Source organism: Pelophylax lessonae (genome assembly GCF_965119305.1).
Source record: "Pelophylax lessonae genome assembly, chromosome: 3".
Taxonomy (NCBI): Eukaryota; Metazoa; Chordata; class Amphibia; order Anura; family Ranidae; genus Pelophylax; species Pelophylax lessonae.
The window spans coordinates 143,109,131-143,133,001 of record NC_138770.1 but is presented as its reverse complement, the minus strand read 5'-3'; positions in this window follow the sequence as shown (position 1 = coordinate 143,133,001).

The window sequence follows — 23,871 nt, the reverse complement described above, 5'->3', positions numbered from 1 at the left end:
GGATATAGGAGAAGTCCCCTGTAGTGCATTTGCACATTTTTCCCAGCAAGGAGTGTTGTCTCCAAGGGTTAGAAGGGCTGGATTCATCTCTTTTTCATGGATAGTGTAGGACCCACTGATAATGGGGTACTTTGACGCAGTAGTGGGCTTGAGCACGATATGGCCATATGGTGGGACCAAACCCCCATTTTTATTTATGGACTCTCTTCAGATTTGGTAGTAATTTCTTTTGCATTTGCGCGCTATTCTTTTTTAATATACATGTCTTTTGGTTCATAGCTGCAGCAGCTTTGGAAATACATGGGTATGCTCCCCCAAATTTTTTGCCTGTTTATTATGTATTCGGTCTGACCAGACTATCGAGGTTGAGCAGCCCTCCCCACCCCCCACATACACCTGTACTCAATCAGTGTCCACCATCAAATGGATATAGGAGGAGTCCCCTGTAGTGCATTTGCACATTTTTCCCAGCAAGGAGTGTTGTCTCCAAGGGTTAGAAGGGCTGGATTCATCTCTTTTTCATGGATAGTGTAGGACCCACTGATAATGGGGTACTTTGACGCAGTAGTGGGCTTGAGCACGATATGGCCATATGGTGGGACCAAACCCCCATTTTTATTTATGGACTCTCTTCAGATTTGGTAGTAATTTCTTTTGCATTTGCGCGCTATTCTTTTTTAATATACATGTCTTTTGGTTCATAGCTGCAGCAGCTTTGGAAATACATGGGTATGCTCCCCCAAATTTTTTGCCTGTTTATTATGTATTCGGTCTGACCAGACTATCGAGGTTGAGCAGCCCTCCCCACCCCCCACATACACCTGTACTCAATCAGTGTCCACCATCAAATGGATATAGGAGGAGTCCCCTGTAGTGCATTTGCACATTTTTCCCAGCAAGGAGTGTTGTCTCCAAGGGTTAGAAGGGCTGGATTCATCTCTTTTTCATGGATAGTGTAGGACCCACTGATAATGGGGTACTTTGACGCAGTAGTGGGCTTGAGCACGATATGGCCATATGGTGGGACCAAACCCCCATTTTTATTTATGGACTCTCTTCAGATTTGGTAGTAATTTCTTTTGCATTTGCGCGCTATTCTTTTTTAATATACATGTCTTTTGGTTCATAGCTGCAGCAGCTTTGGAAATACATGGGTATGCTCCCCCAAATTTTTTGCCTGTTTATTATGTATTCGGTCTGACCAGACTATCGAGGTTGAGCAGCCCTCCCCACCCCCCACATACACCTGTACTCAATCAGTGTCCACCATCAAATGGATATAGGAGGAGTCCCCTGTAGTGCATTTGCACATTTTTCCCAGCAAGGAGTGTTGTCTCCAAGGGTTAGAAGGGCTGGATTCATCTCTTTTTCATGGATAGTGTAGGACCCACTGATAATGGGGTACTTTGACGCAGTAGTGGGCTTGAGCACGATATGGCCATATGGTGGGACCAAACCCCCATTTTTATTTATGGACTCTCTTCAGATTTGGTAGTAATTTCTTTTGCATTTGCGCGCTATTCTTTTTTAATATACATGTCTTTTGGTTCATAGCTGCAGCAGCTTTGGAAATACATGGGTATGCTCCCCCAAATTTTTTGCCTGTTTATTATGTATTCGGTCTGACCAGACTATCGAGGTTGAGCAGCCCTCCCCACCCCCCACATACACCTGTACTCAATCAGTGTCCACCATCAAATGGATATAGGAGGAGTCCCCTGTAGTGCATTTGCACATTTTTCCCAGCAAGGAGTGTTGTCTCCAAGGGTTAGAAGGGCTGGATTCATCTCTTTTTCATGGATAGTGTAGGACCCACTGATAATGGGGTACTTTGACGCAGTAGTGGGCTTGAGCACGATATGGCCATATGGTGGGACCAAACCCCCATTTTTATTTATGGACTCTCTTCAGATTTGGTAGTAATTTCTTTTGCATTTGCGCGCTATTCTTTTTTAATATACATGTCTTTTGGTTCATAGCTGCAGCAGCTTTGGAAATACATGGGTATGCTCCCCCAAATTTTTTGCCTGTTTATTATGTATTCGGTCTGACCAGACTATCGAGGTTGAGCAGCCCTCCCCACCCCCCACATACACCTGTACTCAATCAGTGTCCACCATCAAATGGATATAGGAGGAGTCCCCTGTAGTGCATTTGCACATTTTTCCCAGCAAGGAGTGTTGTCTCCAAGGGTTAGAAGGGCTGGATTCATCTCTTTTTCATGGATAGTGTAGGACCCACTGATAATGGGGTACTTTGACGCAGTAGTGGGCTTGAGCACGATATGGCCATATGGTGGGACCAAACCCCCATTTTTATTTATGGACTCTCTTCAGATTTGGTAGTAATTTCTTTTGCATTTGCGCGCTATTCTTTTTTAATATACATGTCTTTTGGTTCATAGCTGCAGCAGCTTTGGAAATACATGGGTATGCTCCCCCAAATTTTTTGCCTGTTTATTATGTATTCGGTCTGACCAGACTATCGAGGTTGAGCAGCCCTCCCCACCCCCCACATACACCTGTACTTAATCAGTGTCCACCATCAAATGGAAATAGGAGGAGTCCCCTGTAGTGCATTTGCACATTTTTCCCAGCAAGGAGTGTTGTCTCCAAGGGTTAGAAGGGCTGGATTCATCTCTTTTTCATGGATAGTGTAGGACCCACTGATAATGGGGTACTTTGACGCAGTAGTGGGCTTGAGCACGATATGGCCATATGGTGGGACCAAACCCCCATTTTTATTTATGGACTCTCTTCAGATTTGGTAGTAATTTCTTTTGCATTTGCGCGCTATTCTTTTTTAATATTCATAACATGCATCTCTACATACACAAGAGATACATATGCTAAAAAATATATACACATATATACACATACGCATATATATACATACATATATATATACACATATACCTCCACACCCCCGTGGCCAACTCCCCTAAATCATCATAAATAAAGTGTACACCTTTACTGTTAAAAAACTAAAATATACTAAAAATAGAGCCAAAAGACGTCCCACTGTTGTCTGGATCACAACACTTATAACAAGGAAACATATTAAAATATAAAACATCATGTAAAAAACTAACTAAAAGAAAGATTTGTATTATCTATCGGATATGAAACAATTTAAATCGAACTCAACGTTCAGACCCCGGGGTACCCCCACTTTAGTCTCATATATCCAAAAGGACTCACGTTGACTCAATTTTCTAATCAAATTGCCTCCCCTCCAATGTCTATGAACTCTTTCGATACCCCAAAACTTCAGACTCCCAGGGTCTTTATTATGGAATTTTTTGAAGTGTTGGGTAACGTGGTGGGGGGTTTTACCCTTTTTGATACTCCGAACATGCTCAGCGACCCTAGTCTGTAGGGCCCTTGATGTCCTACCTACATACTGCAGGCCGCAGTCACATTCTAACATATACACTACGCCTGTAGTCGAGCAAGTGATCAGATCTTTGATTACATAGCTCCTTCCTGTTGCTTTAGCTATGAACTCTTTCCTACGTTTCTGATTCCTTTTGGCTGTTTTACACACTACACATTTGCCGCAGGCATAAAATCCTGATAAATACGGCAACAGTTTGTTATTAATCTGTGTAGGTGGGTCAACGACCCCTGGGGCCAAGAAATTCCTGAGGGTGGGTGCCTTCTTTGTTTATGTGTTTACGGTCATTCCACCATTTTAACCCCCCTTAAAAGATAGTGCCTATCTATGAAGGAGGAGGGTTCTAAACATTCAAGAAATCAGTGACATACTGTTAAATGTGATATTCAAATGTGGGTAATGGTTTTGTAGGGCAAAGGAAATGTTTAATTATGTTGTTGTTGTTGCAGAAATAAAATCCTAGTTGAAATGGTTAGTTTTTGCCATGTAACTCTAAAATTAATTGGAAACAAAGAAAGAAAGGCTGATTGCGTCCGACACCCTTTAAATTCCTAAAGGTAGCTATGATTATTATATTCATTTAAATGTTTAGTTTTCCATTCCAGCCTACTGGGCGTGGAAAGAGAGGAGGCTCCACCCACTGAGAAAAACTGTGTAGCTTTCCTTAAAGCGGGAGTATACCTAAAAAAAAAACACACCCTGCAAGACAAAGACATAATGGGCTAGTATGCATTGCATACTAGCTCATTATGAAAAACTTACCTTAGAACGAAGCCCCGACACGGACCCCCGGACACCGCTGTGGGAGCTGACATGATCCCTCGGCATCTCTTCCGGGTTCGGCGGCTCCGGTGCTGTGATTGGCCGGAGCTACGATGACGTCACTCCCACGTGTGCGCGCGAGAGTCATTTTTCGGCAAGTTCCCGGCAAGGAACGCTGAAGGTCCGCCGGAATTTCAGAGCGCATGCGCCGCTCGCGTGAGCGGCTGCATGCAGTGCAAATATCTCCTAAACCATGCAGGTTTAGGAGATATTAATTGTAACTACTGGTAAGCCTTATTATAGGCTTACCTGTAGTTAAAAGTCGCAAAAAGCGGTATACTACCGCTTTAATGGAAGTCATTTGAACAAGACTAGACTAGACAAGTTCTGTATAACATGTTAAATGTGTTGCCAAGCTAAGAGTATCAGTATAAGATAGGATAATAAAGAATGATCACTGGAGATAAAATATGTATATCTACTTTTTATTGTCATTATTAATAATTGCATTGAAGTGTGATACTGTAGAATACAACACTAATGTTTGTTTTATACGTTTTTTTGTTAATAAAGAAGGAACCAGATCTGGTCCTAGAAGTTTCTAAGATCTGTTTGGAATTGAACAACAGGTTAAAATAGAAAAATCAATATGGATTTGGTGATGTATAATCTTTGTGCACAATGTGATGAACACACTATAAGTCTCAGTTCACATTTGTGCGATCACAGAGATCGCATGTAATTCATTGCGCACTGCTCCTAAAATTACATGCAATCTCTGTGCGGTGCAAATTCAGCCATACAGTTTGTATGGCTGAATTTGCACCGCAATCGCCCTAAAACACGCACAGGACCCTTTTTTTAGTCCGCAGCAGAATCGGATCGCATGGTGGTTCACACTAGTGCGATCCGATTCTGTGCGAACTTTCAGATCGCACTGCTATATGCGATCTGATCTGGGGGTGTTGTTAACCTTTAATTGACACCCCCAGCGTATCGCATATGGCAGTGTGAACTGCCAGGGGTGCCGATGCAATGCGGAAACAGGCTGTATATTTGCAGCGTTCCCGCATCGCAGAAATGTGAACCGGCACTTAATGTTATCGTGAATGTAATTTTAACTATGGTGAATTATTGACAACTTTTGATGGATGTCCTTTAATGAAATTCATGAGGTGATAAAAAATGTATAATATGAGCTCATTTAATATGGGTAGAAAAGAGTTCCCTCTCATTAAACAATATGGCCATATGTTTTGCATTTTGTGATTAATATGTGTTTGTTGCTAACCATTTGTTTATTTCTAGGTGGGAAATGTAATGATAACCCACTTAGCGCCGGTTCACACTACTGCGACGCTACTTCCCGGGCGACCTCCGAGATCGCGGTGCGAGCAGCGCGCCGCAACCTCGGAGCGGCCTCCACGGACTTCATAACATTGAAGTCTATGGCGGTCGCCTTCTGGTCGCCCCAAAGAAGCTCCGGACCCTTTTTCTAGGTCGGAGCGACTTGTGTCGCTCCTATTAGAACGGGTCCACAGCTTCCCTATGGGAGGCGACCTGCGGCGACCTGTGAGGCGACCAGGTCGCCTCACAGGTCGCCCTAGTGTGAACCGAGGCTAAGACCTTTAATTTTGTTTCATTTTTAGATAGTACTAAACAGCATCAATACACCTGTCTGATATAATTTAATTTACCTAGAACTAAAGACGAAGATTACAGCATCCATTGACAACTTGTGTCGTTTTCATGTTGTTACTTAATTGTTTATATAAATGCAATGACCGTTTTTGTTAGAACTGGTTTTAAACAGAGCAGCTAATAATTTTGATGCTGCATGATGGGTATTCAATTTTTTTTTCTCTGATTAACTTGAATCTGTAATAGAGATAAATACTAGTGTTGATCAATAGTAATATTGCATTACATTTGTAATGGTTTAAACATGTTTAATGATTTGGAGGGTATAAGAATACCCAAAGATTTACACTAAATGTGGTTGTATTTCTTTCTGTGCTGTTTCCTGTGTGTATTTAGCTTGATTATAGCAGCATCTACTTTGGTATATTCTGCCATAATCATTGTAGTGGCCTGTAAGGCAGAATCCCCATTGGAGTGCACATAAAAAAAAAACTGAATTCATAGGATGTGCATAGTACAGGAAGAGAATGGGGGATACAAAAAGTTAAAGGTTTTACACACAACTGGTGTTTGGTTTGAAGTATATTTTACTACATGTATGATGGTTTAAAACCAAGCCAATCATCTCATTCATTATGGAAAAGTTAATTTTCATAATCGTTGGTTTAATCATGATTACTGCAATGGTTGAAAATTTTAAAAGCAAGTCCTTTAACCTTCCTAGCTGTATTCCCGAGTGTGGCTCGGGGTTAAATTTCAGAGCCAAAAGCGGTAACCCCGAGCCACACCCGGGGTACCGCTAGGAAGATCACTGGATCCTGGTAGAGGGGTTACTTACCTTGTCACCGGGATCCAGCGATGTATCCCGGCGGTGTGTGGCGGCGGATCTTCCTCCCGATCCTCTGTGTGCCCCGGCTACCGTCTCCTGCGACATGACGTTCGCAGGAGGGTGGAACCGGCAGCAAATTCAAATGTAAAACACACCAAACACACTGATACAATGCAAAATAAAATAAAATCACATTAGATTGCCCCCCAGTGCCCTTTCCTGCAGTTTTACTGTACTTTATATATATATATATATATATATATATATATGCGTGTATATGTATATATATATATATATATATATATATATATATATGTGTGTGTATATATATATACACACACATATATATGTGTATATGTGTATAGGAGCTGCTGATTAGATTATTGGGTCTACGTCCTGCCTAACAACCCACAGAATTGGCTCGAACCCTCCCTAGGCACAACTGACCCAGAATAGGACTGGAATACCAAATGGCTACACAGATTGGAATATAACACTTCAATAAATAATAATGACCTGTTACCTCTCTCCAGCTGCAGTCCTTCTGGGTAATACAAGGTGACCACACACAAGCTTGCTTTTAAACAGGAAAGTTATTTACTGTGAATCAAATAAACAGTTTCGATACAGTAAAATATGACTTTGTAAAAGGATATACTAATTAATTAATCAAAGATAAGATAAATACTGTGATATCACTCCTCAAGGGCACATTAATTGTTTCAGGAAATGTCTCAGAGCCTATAGGACCGCCATCTTAATCACTATTATACTTTTGGAGATAAGGCTCAGCATTCAGTTAGACACAGTATCAGAATGTCAGACCTATCTGAGTCCGCTGTTTCTTCTCTATATCTTCGCTAGCAACGTTGGTGCACTCGCAATTTGTAATCCACATTGAGGATGGGTGATCAATAGAGAGAATGGCAGCAAACAGTTAGTAATCACCGCGGGGTGTCTGTGCAGGATTGCTGGTAAAACTTCTGTGAGAGATGTACTGGGCCACCTGGTATATTGCCTTCTACTACTCTAAGGCTAATCCTGACTAAAGTTACTTCTTTGATAGATAGAGTCAGTTTTTGGGCAGGTGCCCTCTCACCAACAGGACTGTCTCCCAGGAAGCCTCCGCTGCTGTCTCAGTCTCCGGCCTCTGTCACCAGCCGCGCTAGGTATTTGGGGTGGATGAGTCTGGTCTCTGTAGAACATCGATGGGACCTCCAGGAGGGATCCTCTACTGGAGATGAAACACTGCAACTTAGTCACTTAAGGCCCAGGAGTTTCGGCCTAGCATACAGCATCAGCCCACAGCACTGGCATCCTGCTTGTCTCACTGTGTCTTTCCCAAGAGAGTGAGCCTGGCTCCTCCCTTCCTTTATAAAGCTTCCCCCAGAAGGCTGTGCGGTGCAGCAGTGCACCCTGGTATTCTCAAAGCACTATGGGCGATGAAGACTGCTCAACTTCCTGAAAGGAAAATAACATCAAAAGACATTCCATAGCCGCTGCAATGTGTCCTTTTGGCCACTAGATGGAGCCGAGTTCCTCTCAAATGTCAAGCAGCAGTCTTTTAGAACTTGTATAATGGAAGACCCCGCTACACACTCCCCCCACTTGAGAAACTTTGGTCCCCAAAGAGGACAACAGCATGTACTCCAGTGCATATGTTGGCAGTACACAAAAAAACATTAACATATGCATAACAGGGAATCATCTTCCTTTTCATAAGCAGAGTTCAAACTTAACAACTGCATATTACAACACAGGTTCGACATAGGAACCTCCCACCAATTGTCAGGGGAGGGAAGGTAATTCTGTTCACAGACCCCTGACACTTGAGTGGCTTGTACAGATGTGCCTGGGGGTGAGCTAGGGTTGTCCTCCACCAAATCTGCGGTGGAAGAACTAGGCTGATCAAGAGTTCGTTTGGAAGTAAAGATAGCCTCTTCTGAGCATTCACCCAATTGGTCATAGGTCAGTCTTTTGGGCGGGTGAATGACTCTTCTTTCCCTCTGTTCTTTGGGATGCACGATCTCAGAGGTACTAGGACCAGCCACTTCTGGGGATTCTTCAATGTCCTCCTCCTCATGTTCCAACACACAGGAATCTGATGCTTCAAGAGCGGTCAGTTCTTCTTCAGAGGAAGGTGCAACCTCCTCCTCAGGATCTTCATCATCAACTACTTCTTCTGGAAGCATGTGGAAAGGTATGAATTCGGGGGCTTCCGCCCGAAGGGTTCCTCTGTCAGCCAATTCGGATGAAGACAGGGAGGCAGGTGTGGGTTCTGGTAACTGAGACGACCACATCCAGTCAGGTACCTCCTCTTCATCTTCCAGATCTTCAGATGGAGAATTTCCCTCCCTTACATCTGGGAGTGTCGACTGAGATCTGGTGACTGGTCTGGACAGGCGAGAGGTCGAAGGGGTCTCTGGCGAATCTACGACAGGAGGCATGCGAACTGCTTCAGAGAGAGGCAGTAAATGGTTCCTATGCCAAGTCTTCAATGGACCCACACTTCCTTCAGGCCGAATTTGATACACAGGGAGGTTTGGTAGTTGCTTGCAGATAACATAAGGTTGGGACTTCCAGCGGTCTGCCAACTTGTGTTTTCCCGGGACACCCAAGTTCCTCAACAATACCCTGTCCCCTGGTTGCAAGTCTTGGATCCGAACTTTTAAGTCGAAATTCCTTTTATTCCTCAGTCCACGTTGATCAGATGTGGCCTGAGCTTTATCATAGGCCGATTTCAGACTCTTCCGCAGTCGGTCCACATATCCCTTGTGCGATGCTGAAGAGGTGTGATCGGGCGAGATGCCAAAGGCCAAATCCACTGGCAATCGAGCCTCTCGTCCAAACATTAGACGATAAGGGGAATATCCAGTAGCATCACTGACAGTACTGTTGTAGGCATGCACAATGGCAGCTACATGTTTGCCCCAATGCTGTTTCTTCTCTGAGCTTAAAGTCCCCAACATGTCCAAAAGAGTCCTGTTAAATCTTTCCGGCTGGGCATCCCCTTGTGGATGGTAGGGAGTAGTTCTAGTCTTTTGGATGCCTAACAGATCTAACAGTCTCTTGATCAGTCTGCTTTCAAAGTCTCTTCCCTGATCTGAATGGAGGCGTTGTGGTAACCCATAGTGTACAAAGAACTTTTCTACAAGAACTTTGGCTACTGTAGAGGCCTTCTGATCCCTTGTTGGGAATGCTTGGGCGTATCTGGTAAAATGGTCTGTTACCACAAGGACATTCCCTTGGCCACTCAGATCAGGCTCTAGGCAAAGGAAATCAATGCACACCAGTTCCATGGGTCCCTGGCTTTGCAGATGGCCCATTGGGGCTGCTTGACGTGGCAGAGTCTTCCTTTGTATACATCGGACACAAGAATGACAGTATCCTTCAACTTCGGCCCTCATACAGGGCCAGTAGAACCTGTCTCTGACAAGCTGAAAAGTTCTTTCAGGTCCCAGATGGCCATGATTATCATGAAGAGCAGCCAGAACTCTCTCCCTGTATTTAGCTGGTAAGAACAGTTGCCACTTCTCCTCCAGATCTTCAGATGGGCCTCTTCGGTAGGCCACCCCTTCTCGGATCTGTAACCGGGTCCACTCTCTATGCAACAGACGGGCCCCCTGAGGAGAGTCGGTGAGAAGCAACTCAGGGCGCTGGATCTCCAAGGCTTCCAAAAGAAGTTTTCCCAGAGGGTCTTCCAGCTGCTCCTTCCTCAAGTCCCTTTTGGACAGCCGGGGTAAATCTTCCCCTTCAACCTGGGTCACCCTGCAATAGTATTTGGGTACTCCGACAGCCGAAACCCCAATCTCTTCGGCTCTTGATCCTCCTCTGGATCGAAGTTCAGTTCCCTGATATAGGGCACGCACCCCTTCTGGAGCCAAATGGGTCCATTCTTCATCAGGTTCGTGTGGTGCATGCAACCTTCTGGATAGGGCATCTGCATCCCTGTTCCCGATTCCTGGCCGATACTTCAGGCTGAAGTTGAAGCTAGAGAGGGCAGCCAACCATCTGTGTCCTGTTGCATCCAGCTTAGCTGTAGTCAACAGATAGGTAAGGGGATTATTATCCGTCTTGACAATGAATTCAGCTCCGTACAGGTAATCTTTCAGTTTGTCGACCACTGCCCACTTTAAGGCCAGGAATTCAAGTTTGTGGGTAGGATAATTCCTTTCAGCAGGTAGTAGACTCCTGCTCACGTAGGCTACGGGTCGCAGGTGGCCCCCATGTTCCTGGTAGAGTACCCCACCCAGCCCATCTCGGCTGGCATCGACATGTAGTTCATATGGTTTCGTGGGGTCTGCGTAGGCCAACACAGGGGCAGTGGTTAGATTCTTTTTCAACTGAATGAAAGCCCCTTCACATTCTGGGGTCCACTGATCCTGGATGGACTCCTTGGCCTTCCGGGGTCCCATGGTGGACTTCATTGGCTTGACCAGTTCAGGAACGTCATCTTCTTCGTTCTTTAGTAACTCATTGAGGGGTCGGGCAATCTTGGCGAACCCCTCTACAAACCTCCTGTAATAGGAGCAAAAACCCAGGAACGACCGAAGTTCGGTCACATTTGTAGGTCTCGGCCAGGAGGCGACAGCATCCAGCTTGTCCGGGTCGGTGGCCACCCCTTCTTCAGACACGATGTGGCCCAGGTAATGGACCGAGGACTGATAGAATTGGCACTTCTCAGGAGAAAGTTTCAGGCCTTCTTCATGTAGCCTCTTCAGGACCTTTTCCAACCTCTCCTCGTGTTCTTCCAAAGTTCTGCCAAACACGATAACATCATCCAAGTATACCAGTACCTCTATCAAATTCATATCTCCAACGGTCCTTTCCATCAGCCTTTGGAAGGTAGCAGGGGCCCCTGACAATCCCTGAGGCATGCGATTGAACTCAAAGAACCCCACAGGGGTGATGAAGGCTGTCTTCTCCCGATCTTCAGGGTGCATGGGGATCTGATAATACCCACTCTTTAAGTCCATCACACTGAACCACTTCGCCCCTGACAGGCTCTGTAGGGAGTCTTCGATTCGAGGAGTGGTATACTGGTCTGGGATGGTTCTTCTGTTCAGTGTTCGGTAGTCGATACAAAGCCTCAGAGATCCGTTTTTCTTCCGGACTACCACTATCGGAGAAGCATATGGGCTCCTGGATTCTCGAATAACCCCAGTCTTCTTGAGTTCCGCCAGCTGCTGACGTAGATCTTCTAAGTCACCTAAGGGAACTCGCCGGACTCTTTCTCGGAAAGGTTTGTCCTCACTCAGGCGGATCTTATGAGTGGCACTCCTGGCGCATCCCACGTCGAACTCATCCCTAGAAAATATTCCTCGCCATCCAGCAAGTTGTGCCTTGGCCCTCTTCACCCATTCTGGTGGGAGGGCAGCGTTTCCAGAGCAGAGCTCTTCTATAACATCTTCACCCCTTCCCTCCTCTTTAAGATCAGATGGGACAACTGGGGTAGCCGGGTTAACTTGGCCCAACAGCACTCTGGCCGGTACCTTCACCGGTGTAGTAGAGGTGTTTCTGACACTCACTAAAACCCTTCCATGGTTTTTCTGTAACACCTTCAAAGGGATCACTTCAGGGATTACTTCTATCCCTCTCTCCTCTTCCTGTGGACCTGATTCAAAGATGATAAAAGGGCCCGGCTGTTTCCATGTGAGTTTAACGGAAGCTTTCAGACAAGCCACCTCTCCTGGCTGCAAGACCTTTTCCGTTCTGTCCAACTTCCAGAGTCTTCCAACTCCTTCTGCAGGAGTCTCTTGCTCCAATACTAATCGTTGATAGGCCTGCCGTAGCATGGGGTGAATCCTTGGCGCTGGAGCATCCTGTCCCTGGACCAGTTGTGTCAGGAGGCGCCTTACTAGGTCAGTGTTGGTCCCTACGATGAGAGAGCTTTTGTTGGCCCCTGGCGGACGAGGACAGACCACCGCTAGGGTGTCGAAGGTTTCAGCTTCACCAGCCACTGATGGGTCAAAGGTCAACTTGATTGGCAGATACCCGTCATAGGGAAAACTTTGAGTCCCGATACCCCATATCTCCAGATCTTCCAACTTCTGCAGAGGTAGATGGGTAAGGTGTTTATCATAGAAGTCTCTATACAGAAGAGTCACTTGGGCCCCAGTGTCAAGGAGGGCTCTTGTGTAAATTCCTTCTACCTGGACAGAGACTACAGGGGAAGGCCCGACCAAGTTAGTTGGGAATTCTCTTGAAGTGGCCTTGTTGTCTGATTCAGTTCTCTGCACCCAGGCTCTTTTCTTTTTTTTTCTTCTGGACTTCAGTCCCCTCTGGGCCCGGTGTGCATTGATTTTCCTTCTCTCAGTAGCCTGGAGTATAGAACTAGGGGCGTTGTACCTGGATCTGACTCCCTGACTCAGATTCCCTGAATCATTGAGTCTCTTGGATTCCCTTGAAACTGGCGGGCACCCGGTCGACTCCTTCACGGGTGCCCTCTGAAGTTTTTCCGCTGGCTTGCGAGGTTCTGAGGCGACATTTCCTGGGCTGGGACATACTCCTCTAACATGTCCTACTCCCCCACAGTTGAAACAAGTTAGCGATCTCCTAGGTCTCGGTTCCGGGTCTACTCTAAGGTTAGAAGGTTTATCCGGCTTCTCTGACACGTTCCCATCAGGTAGAGTAGATGCCTGACTAGTCAGGATGGACACCATTTCTATCAACTGGGACACCTGGGTCTTTAGGAGTTCAACTTGCGAGTCACTTTCTTTTGCACTTATCACTCTGACACGAGCAGTTGAGTCAAACTGCCGACTCTTCCTTTTGTTGTCTAACATGACCTCTTCTTCTCTGACCATTCGGATCAGGTCAGGGTATTCCAGAATGCCACCATCTTGGCGAGTTCGCAACAGTATGGCAATGGGATCTAAGGGTTGAGCCCCTCTCAGCACCTGCCGTGCACGAGTCTCATCTACCTTCCGGGGGTCTATCCCTTTCTTTATCAAGATCTGGTGGATGATCTTATCTAGGCGTCTAATAAATTCGGACAACTTCTCTTCCTCTTCTTGGTAACAGTGGTCTAACTGGTAAAGAAGTTCAGCCACGTTCTCCGTCCGACCAAATACATCTTGTAGAATGTCTAGATAATCCTGTGCAGTACAGTTCTTTTTGCTTAGCTTGAGATTACGTACGGCCTCTAGTGCAGGTCCCTTTAAACTTTCTGTGATTCTCTGTTTCTTGTGCTGTTCTGGTACCTCCCACTCTTCCAAAGCCTGAGTGGCGGTATCTAACCACTCTTCAAACCCATCTTCTGTCGAAGGCACAGGCTGTTTCCCAGAGAATGTCCTGAGCTTCCTATATTCAGTCATCAGATAGTTTGGGGAGTCCTTACTACATTTTGCTACGATTTCCCCGAGAACAGCACACAGTTCTGAGCTAAAGGTAGACAAAGGTGGTGACTCTGGACTCCCTTCTTGGACACCTTTTTCTTTGCTGGATCCCCCAGGAGTGGTGGATGAGGGACCTTCAGTAAGGACTTCTGGATGTATTAAGAAAAGTTCTGTTTGGTCAGTAGTCTTTACACTGGTTCCCTTAAAGTAATCAGGGACCCCCTTCCTCCACTCACACAATGCATACGTGTGTGGAACGGTGGTGTCTGTCTTTATGTCAGTCACCCAGAATTTCCTGTCTGTGGACAGTGCCCTTAAAACTGGGAGGAGTTTTTCCTCAGTCCAGACCTCTCCCTTGATTTCAACCACCAGGCCATTTTCCACTACGACATTCTCTTCCCTGCACCACTCGGCTGCAGCGGTAGGATCCATTTCTGCGTTGAGGGGGATTCTGTGGCTGAGAGGGTTGTGTTGCAGGACTGTAGATCATCCCGGACGAGCCCCCACGTGTAGCACCACCCCCGCAGGAGCTGCTGATTAGATTATTGGGTCTACGTCCTGCCTAACAACCCACAGAATTGGCTCGAACCCTCCCTAGGCACAACTGACCCAGAATAGGACTGGAATACCAAATGGCTACACAGATTGGAATATAACACTTCAATAAATAATAATGACCTGTTACCTCTCTCCAGCTGCAGTCCTTCTGGGTAATACAAGGTGACCACACACAAGCTTGCTTTTAAACAGGAAAGTTATTTACTGTGAATCAAATAAACAGTTTCGATACAGTAAAATATGACTTTGTAAAAGGATATACTAATTAATTAATCAAAGATAAGATAAATACTGTGATATCACTCCTCAAGGGCACATTAATTGTTTCAGGAAATGTCTCAGAGCCTATAGGACCGCCATCTTAATCACTATTATACTTTTGGAGATAAGGCTCAGCATTCAGTTAGACACAGTATCAGAATGTCAGACCTATCTGAGTCCGCTGTTTCTTCTCTATATCTTCGCTAGCAACGTTGGTGCACTCGCAATTTGTAATCCACATTGAGGATGGGTGATCAATAGAGAGAATGGCAGCAAACAGTTAGTAATCACCGCGGGGTGTCTGTGCAGGATTGCTGGTAAAACTTCTGTGAGAGATGTACTGGGCCACCTGGTATATTGCCTTCTACTACTCTAAGGCTAATCCTGACTAAAGTTACTTCTTTGATAGATAGAGTCAGTTTTTGGGCAGGTGCCCTCTCACCAACAGGACTGTCTCCCAGGAAGCCTCCGCTGCTGTCTCAGTCTCCGGCCTCTGTCACCAGCCGCGCTAGGTATTTGGGGTGGATGAGTCTGGTCTCTGTAGAACATCGATGGGACCTCCAGGAGGGATCCTCTACTGGAGATGAAACACTGCAACTTAGTCACTTAAGGCCCAGGAGTTTCGGCCTAGCATACAGCATCAGCCCACAGCACTGGCATCCTGCTTGTCTCACTGTGTCTTTCCCAAGAGAGTGAGCCTGGCTCCTCCCTTCCTTTATAAAGCTTCCCCCAGAAGGCTGTGCGGTGCAGCAGTGCACCCTGGTATTCTCAAAGCACTATGGGCGATGAAGACTGCTCAACTTCCTGAAAGGAAAATAACATCAAAAGACATTCCATAGCCGCTGCAATGTGTCCTTTTGGCCACTAGATGGAGCCGAGTTCCTCTCAAATGTCAAGCAGCAGTCTTTTAGAACTTGTATAATGGAAGACCCCGCTACATATATATATATATATATGCACATACATACATATGTGTGTGTGTGTGTGTATATATATATGTATACGTATATATATGTATATTTACAGTATATACATACATACTTTAACTTATTTATAGTTTTTTATTATATTATAATTATGATTTTGTGTTTCAAACTTTATCATACCCAAGATGTTATAAAGAAGAATGCACAGTAAAAAAAAACATATGTAAATAGTTGGTTTGGGCTGCTCATTCTAAAGAATTACATGCAAAATAATGGTACCACTTTCAGCACCTAAAGAAAGAATCATACTGCCAGGGAGGTTAAAATAAGGTGCTGTAATTATTAATATATACATTGTTAAATCTAACATTCGGCGATCCTTTGGCCACCATGTTTGATACACTTGATTACATTTTCTTGGTAAACTATTATAAAATGAGATAGGTTCCCACATATGGTTTTCCTCAATCCTTCCCGATTGCTTGGGTTTGGGACTGGCACATAGAGTATGGTGACACATTAATGTATGGGTAATATGTACGCACATACTGGGTTTAGTGTAGACAAGAGCCAGTTAACCTGCCAGAATATTTTTGGAGTATGGGAAGAGACCGGAGAACACAGAGGAAATGCACACATTAAGTAGTTTGAAGTTGGGCCTATAGTTGAACACAGTTTAATTTAGATACAGAGTAGTGGGTGATGTTCCTGTACCAAAATCTCACCCTGAATGAATAAAGCTGAGTTTTTCTTTTAGTGTTAGGCCAGGTTTCTACGGATTATGGATTTAACTGTTCAGAAATCTATGAGGGGCAATATGGGTATTGTTGTTAGTTATGGAATGTTGGACTGACAGTCTTGGTAACACACCTGCCTTGACAACAACCACAATCCACCTGTTCTGGTGGTCAAATACCTGAACTGTTCAATCTACTATCATGGTCAAGTACCTGAACTGTCTGTAAAGTTCCAGCTACCATGTAGTTAGGTTCCTGCATGTCTATGACTTGTGAGCTACACTAGTCTGGAGGATATGGACTTTGTATTCTACAGTTCTTTCAGTTCTAAAGCATTGCAATTGCTGTGCTGCAGCTGTGATCTGATCACTGGATGTCTAAGACTCTGCTGTCCATCACCAGGTATAGAGGACTTTGAAAATAAAGTTTGATGTTCACACCCACTCACTCCTGTACTTTCGAAAGAAAAAGTTTGTTGTTCTTCTGTCAGTCCAACGTATATTTGTTTTTTCATATATTTTTTGAATTTTGGATTTTTTATGTTTTTCAGCCCTAACATAGCAATGGGATTGTCTGTGAAAGTAAATCAGACAGGGAAAGGAAAGTAGGTATCTACACTTTAGATATATACACATTAAATTCTCCCATTTTCCATTTAAGGTAAACCAGGGGGTGGGGGAATACCTAAATTATTCTTTTTGTGTACATTTATCAGGGGCTTTCTGACATGTTGCCTTTATGTAAAGTTGGATGCATTATATATTTATGAGCAAGGGTGAAAACTGTATATTTTAAATATCCTTATTATTAAAGTAGCTTACTAATGCATTCTAGACCTCCAAATCCTGGTGCAGGAGCCATATAAGGACATTAGCAGAGTTCTACCGTATACCAAAGAAATGTTATTGTTAACTGATATTGCAAAGGGAGTTGGCTTGGGGGTTGTCTTTTCTTTACATTCAAGACTTATATACCACAGCCAAAACCTATAAGGTCTTGGTCTCACATGAGAGCTGCCTCCATGAGGCATGTGTCTGTAGTCACCTGTGTGCCATGCCATATAGTGGAGGGACCTGTGATGGAAATAGGATCTTTAGTTAAGTATTCTTATTGTTAAATTTTCTAATATTATCAGTATCTCTCTTTATCTTTTAAGTATTTGTGTGATCTCTCTTTGCACATATCGAACACAGCCCAAAAAACGTGAAAAAACATCCAGACAGGGGTTCAGGAGTCCTGCATCCTGATAGGACAGCCAAGCTTTAACCAGGCACTGAAAGAAGTTACAAGACTGCTATGCACTGCTGATGAGAAAAGGTATTTATCAGTTTATTTTTACTAAAATGATTGCATTTCCATGTTCTGTGTACTGTGGGAGACCAGATACAGTATAGTGAATGTAGGCTCCTTGGTTTAGTAACACTTTAAGTCTAAAAACAGCTATATGCTGTTTGGAATAAATGGCTCTTTAATATTAGGCCGTATCCATGCTATACACCAGTGGTTCTGGGTGTACAGTTAAAAAATGGGGTGAAAAGAAATGATTTGCATGTCTCTGCCCACTCTCCTGAGATAAGGAATAATTTCCTTATTTTAGCAGATTTCATGCTAGAATGATACATCTAAATTGTAATGTAGAGCATAAAAAAAAAACATGCCCAAACATAACAAACGGGTCAAGAAGGACTTGACAAAACTGGCACCAGAGAGTCGGACAAATGAGAAGCAGCAGCAGTTGAGGGATAAACTCGTAGCACTACCCCTATAAGAGGCGCAGGTTAGGATGAATCCTTTGGTCTTATTTTTCTCAAGAACCTCAGCCCCTCTGACACACCAATATCACAGAAATTCACTAAAAGGTACACTTAGTAACCCACTAGTAGTGCTATATATAAAAAACATGAGTATATAAAATATTTCATCTTTATTGGTAATTTCAAAAACTTAAGTTATGAGCTCTGGTTACAACCAACCATGGCAGTAATACATTGCTGAAAAGCATCACAATTACAGATCATCGCATACAAAAAGAAAATTCTGATGCATTTCGACCTATGAAAATTAGGTCTTCTTCTGGGGGTCTCTGATGTCATCCATTCACTCCTGGGAATGCTGACTGACAGGACCACGCTCTCTATATCTGCACACTGACAGACCTATTCAAAACTTCTGCACAACAGTGATTTATACGGGTGTTCTGTCCTTTGTGGTGGGCCACACATGTGGCTCCTTGCAGTCCAATGTGCTTCCTTGTCCACCCTTGGCGGGAGTATGAAAATGGAAAAAATAAAAGGCTATTTCTGCGCTAATATTGATGAATTATGAAGGAATGTTGAAAAAAAATTAATTAGTAAAGAAGCGGCCAGCACAAGATCCACAGACAGTGACCAAACAATACTAGTATTCACAAAAAGTGCAGCGCTAAACTTAAAAATTAATCATAAATGCAGTGACAGAAAATATCATACAAATGGCATTGTGAAAATGACATAAGATTAGATATGTCTAAAAATCCCAAAGAAAAGTCCAAAGTGAAACAAATCCAAAAAAGTTGGTTGTGATGACAGTCCTTCCTCCTGTGACACCCAGGGAATGTGTAAGGTGGGGACACCACAGTGCACTAATAAGGGTAGCAGCTTACCAAAAAGCTGTGGCAACTCAACTCAATGAGAAAGCCTTGCCAGATAAAGCATGTCTCAGGAATTCCAAGAAACCATAAGTAGCACCGTAAAAAATTAATTCCTCAAGGAAGCTCCATAGTGGTCAGATGGATATATAGAAGAAAATTGTACAAAAGAAGATAGCATAATCCCATAAATGATAATAATGATGTTTATTAAAGAAAACTACTCACATGGTTGTAGCACATATAAGCACATGTAATACGGTAGGTACGGAGATTCAACTTATCAGCATAGACAACAGCCGATTCAGAGAAAGGGGCGTGTGGACGTTGCGTCTGGAGTCGCCGATTTCGGGATTTTTAGACACTCTATATCTAATCTTATGTCATTTTCACAATGCCATTTGTATGATATTTTTTCTGTCACTGCATTTATGTTTAATTTTTAAGTTTAGCACTGCAATTTTTGGGAGTATGAAAATACCCTTTTGTTGGGGGATGACCCTCTAACCATGGATATGTCCTCTGGTTTCTAGACACTTATCGCAAATATGACATCACAGACCCCCCCTGAAGAAGACCTCATTTTCATAGGTCGAAAAGCGTCTGGGTTTTCTTATTGTATGCAATGATCTGTAATCGTGATTGTGATGCCTTTCAGCAATGTATTACTGCCATGGTTGGTTGTAAACAGAGCTCATAACTTACGTTTCTCTATCGCTCATTGACAGACGTAGTCTTCTTGATTCTCAAGAGCTGGGTTATGTTGTCTCCGCAGGAGTAGGACTAGGCAGAAAGACAAAACGTTCTGGCTCCACCTTAGGGGCAGTCCCTGAGGGTATATCCTCCCTCTCTCTGCTACAGGGAATCAGTTTTTTTCTGTCTAGTCAGGAGTAAGGACCTAAGTTCCTTGCTGGGATCTTTTGGTCCTGGCAAGACTTTTTTCTTTAGAAAAAGACATTTTTTTAGGTAGTTTTTCTCCAGTGTTTTTCCTGTGAGATCTTCAAGCAAAAATGCCGGACTGGGCGACACTTGTGGTCACCCCAGCCGGCCTACGAGCGCGCGCAGACCAGGGCATTGCGCTTGGTCGGCCGCGACACATTCAAGTAAGTATGCGGGGCCGGGCGACGGGCTGGATGTTGAGATCCAGTGGTCACCCCGGTTTCTGCCTACGAGCGCGTGCAGACCAGAGCTCCGCGCTGGGTCGGCCGCGACGGAGTCCCAGTGGAGGGACTGACCTTGCGAGTTAAAAGTCTCGCTTGGACGCCAGGAACCAGAGAGTCGAGACGTCCGGAGTGGTCCACAACCCCCCACCCCGGTGGAGAGGGTATTGTGAAGAGAGGGTGCCTGTCGGTTCGGTATGGTGAGTAAACGTTCCCTTTTTTTCTTTCCTCGTTATGAGGCAGTATGAATTATGGGCCCCTCCATATATGGTCAGTATATATCTGATACTAATAAGTCCCCCTTGTAATACAGCATGTGTTTGTGGGAAGTGGACTTGGTTTGAGAGCTAACACTCTACCCAGCAGACTGTAACATTACAGCAGACATAGGAGGTATAATCCTACCTTATTTGTAGTGTATCTCCTGTAGATCCATATATCGCCTCTTAGCAGAGATGCAGGTGGATGTGCTGGGAAAACGATTTCGGCGGTCCGCCGCCATTTTGCCGTAGACCAAGTGCATGTATGTCCTCAGGTCACGCCGGCCGCCATGTTTTTGGAGTCTTATGTCTCTTCTATGGGGGCGGCCATGTTTCGTGAGCCCAGCTACCTCGTGGAGAGCTGGGAACGCCGGAAGGCGTACACAGGGGGCGGAGCCACGTCCTTCTACCCGGGAAAAAGCAACAGCTCCTTCCAGTCTGTGTAAGACAGACGCTGACTGCAGTTGGTTGGAAACTTCACTGCATCGGTTGGTGAGCCTTGGGGGTCCCTCTCTCTCTCTGTGGGATCGAGAAGCAGGTACTCTGAGGGGCGCTATTGCGCTAGGGGGAGACACACAAAAAAAAAAAAAAAAAAAAAAAGTTTTTTTGTTTTTGCTGGCAAAGGTGTCCTGAATTAACATGGACCCTGCCACTCATGTATCTCCTCCGGATCCCCTCGAGGGGTCTGCAGGATCCTCCAGCACCCCACTGACAATTGAATCATTGTCAGCTATTATGGAAACTTTTGTGTCCCGGGTGGAAGTGGCTTGTCAGGGACAGGGCGCAAGAAAGCGACCCCCGCCTAACCCCTTATAATCTGAAACCTCGGATTCAGACTCTGAGCCTATTTCTGCAGTTGCAGGTACTTCATCTGGGATTGGTGTCTCGGGTCCTGTCTCTTCAGACAGCGAGGAGGATGTTTCGGCATCAGCCATAGCCCGAGAGGAAGCGTTGGTAAACGCACTCATTGTATCTGTTCAAGAAACCTTAAGGTTACAGGGTATTCCATCGGAAATAGCTGAAACTGAAATCCCTTTTGGGACTAAAAAACGCATCAAAGTGGCGAAGGTTTTTCCATTGCCCAAATGTTTTGGCAATCCAATCGAAGAAGAATGGCGTCTGCCAAAACGCACTTTTACTATTTCTAAACGCATTAACAGGCGTTATCCGTTTGAGGAAACCCTCATTAAGAAATGGACAGAACCACCTGTGGTGGATTCACCAATTGCTAGATTGAATAAAGCCACGGTTATTCCTCTAGAAGACGCTCCGTCTTTTAAAGATCCAGTGGATCGCAAGATAGAAGCTATGTCTGGCACCATGTTTTCCTTGATTGGATCAGCTTTCAGACCTATAATAGCTATTGGTCTGGTTTCGCAGGCTGTAACTGAATGGACCAAGTGGTTACGCCGGGACTTAGAAGAGGTCCCTCAGGCGGTATCAGATTTGTTGGAACAAATGATACAGGGGTTACAGTTTGTGTGTGATGCGGCGTTAGACGCCACTCCATTATTGGCGCGAGCATCAGTCTCAGCAGTGGTTCTCAGGCGTACACTGTGGCTAAAAGGTTGGTTAGCCGACCAAGGTTCCAAAAAAGCATTGGCTAATATCCCCTTTTTAGGAGAGCGTCTATTTGGAGCCAACTTAGATGAGATCATTAAGGATCTCACGGGTGGAAAGAGCACCTTTTTACCGCAAAATTTTAAAGGTAAAGGAACTCGTCAAAGACGAGGGCCTTCTTTTTCTGCTCACAAGAGGTTTTTTCGTCCCGCGGGTGAAAAAATGAAGTCCTCCAAAGCTCCTGCAGGAGGCGTCAGGGGTTGTTGGTCGGGCAAGCAAAAGCCCGCCCCCTCCAGACCTGAAGATAAACCGTCCAAAGCCTGAAGGTGCGCCCCCACCCATAACTGGGGTGGGGGGACGTCTTCGCCGGTTCCCGGATCCATGGCTTTCCAGAATCCCGGACAAATGGGTTTGCGAAGTCATAAGGTCAGGGTACAAGATCGAGTTTCGATCTCTCCCACCGGCGCGATTCTTCCCTTCCAATATCCGACTATCCCCGGATCGTTTAGAAGATCTGCGGAGAGCAGTCACAGATTTACTACAACAAGGAGTGGTAGTCCACGTTCCTTGGACAGAACGGTTTCAAGGGTTTTATTCAAACCTATTTACAATACCCAGGAAAGAGGGCAAAGTGCGTCCAATTCTGGACTTAAGGGCACTCAATTCTTTTGTCAACATAAGAAGATTCAGAATGGAGTCCATTCGCACAGTAGCAGCCTTCCTGCATCCAGGGGATGTCCTAGCGTCCATAGACATCAAGGACGCATATCTTCACATTCCCATTTTCGCAGGACATCAGCGGTTTCTACGCTTTTCCGTAGAAGAGAACCACTATCAGTTTGTGGCGTTACCTTTCGGTCTCGCCACGGCTCCGCGGGTCTTCACAAAGGTGTTGGCCCCAATGTTGGCACTTCTGCGCCAAAGAGGCATATCGATCCTTGGTTACCTAGACGATCTTCTGCTTCATGCAGAGTCTCCTCAGACCTTGCTACAAAACATAGAAATTACTATGATTTCTTTACATTAATTCGGGTGGCTGGTGAACCAGCAAAAGTCATTTCTGGTTCCCACCCAGAGGCTCGAATATCTGGGTCTAATTCTAGACACAGTCAGGACAAGAGTTTTTCTTCTGGTAGGGAAACTCCGAAAGATTCAATCAGCAGTCCAGTTGTTACTGTCCAACAGCTGGTCTTCCCTTCGGACTTGCATGAGGGTTCTGGGGTTGATGGTGGCTTCGTTCGAAGCAGTCCCATTTGCCCAGTCCCATACCCGAATTCTTCAGCAAGAGATTCTTCTCAGATGGAATCGGAATCCGGAATCCCTGGACAATCAGATCCGATTGAGCAAACAGACCAGAGAGTCTCTGGTCTGGTGGCTTCGGTCTCCGATGCTCAGCCAGGGAAAGTCATTTCTGCCAATATATTGGACGATAGTGACCACGGATGCCAGTCTATCCGGATGGGGAGGAATTCTCGGTCAGTTATCTGTCCAGGGACTTTGGTCCCCGGAAGAATCCAGGTTACCGATAAATGTATTGGAACTGAGAGCGATCAGACTTTGTCTGATTCACTGGACCGAGCAGCTCCAGGGCAGCCCGGTTCGGATCCAGTCGGACAATGCCACGGCCGTGGCTTATGTCAATCACCAGGGGGGCACCAAGAGTGTCCGAGCGGCCAAAGAAGTGGCTTGCATTCTTCGCTGGGCGGAACGATTTGTTCCAGCAATCTCTGCGGTGTTCATTCCGGGGGTGGAGAATTGGCAGGCAGATTATCTCAGCCGTCAGACTTTGGATCAGGGGGAATGGTCCCTCCATCCAGA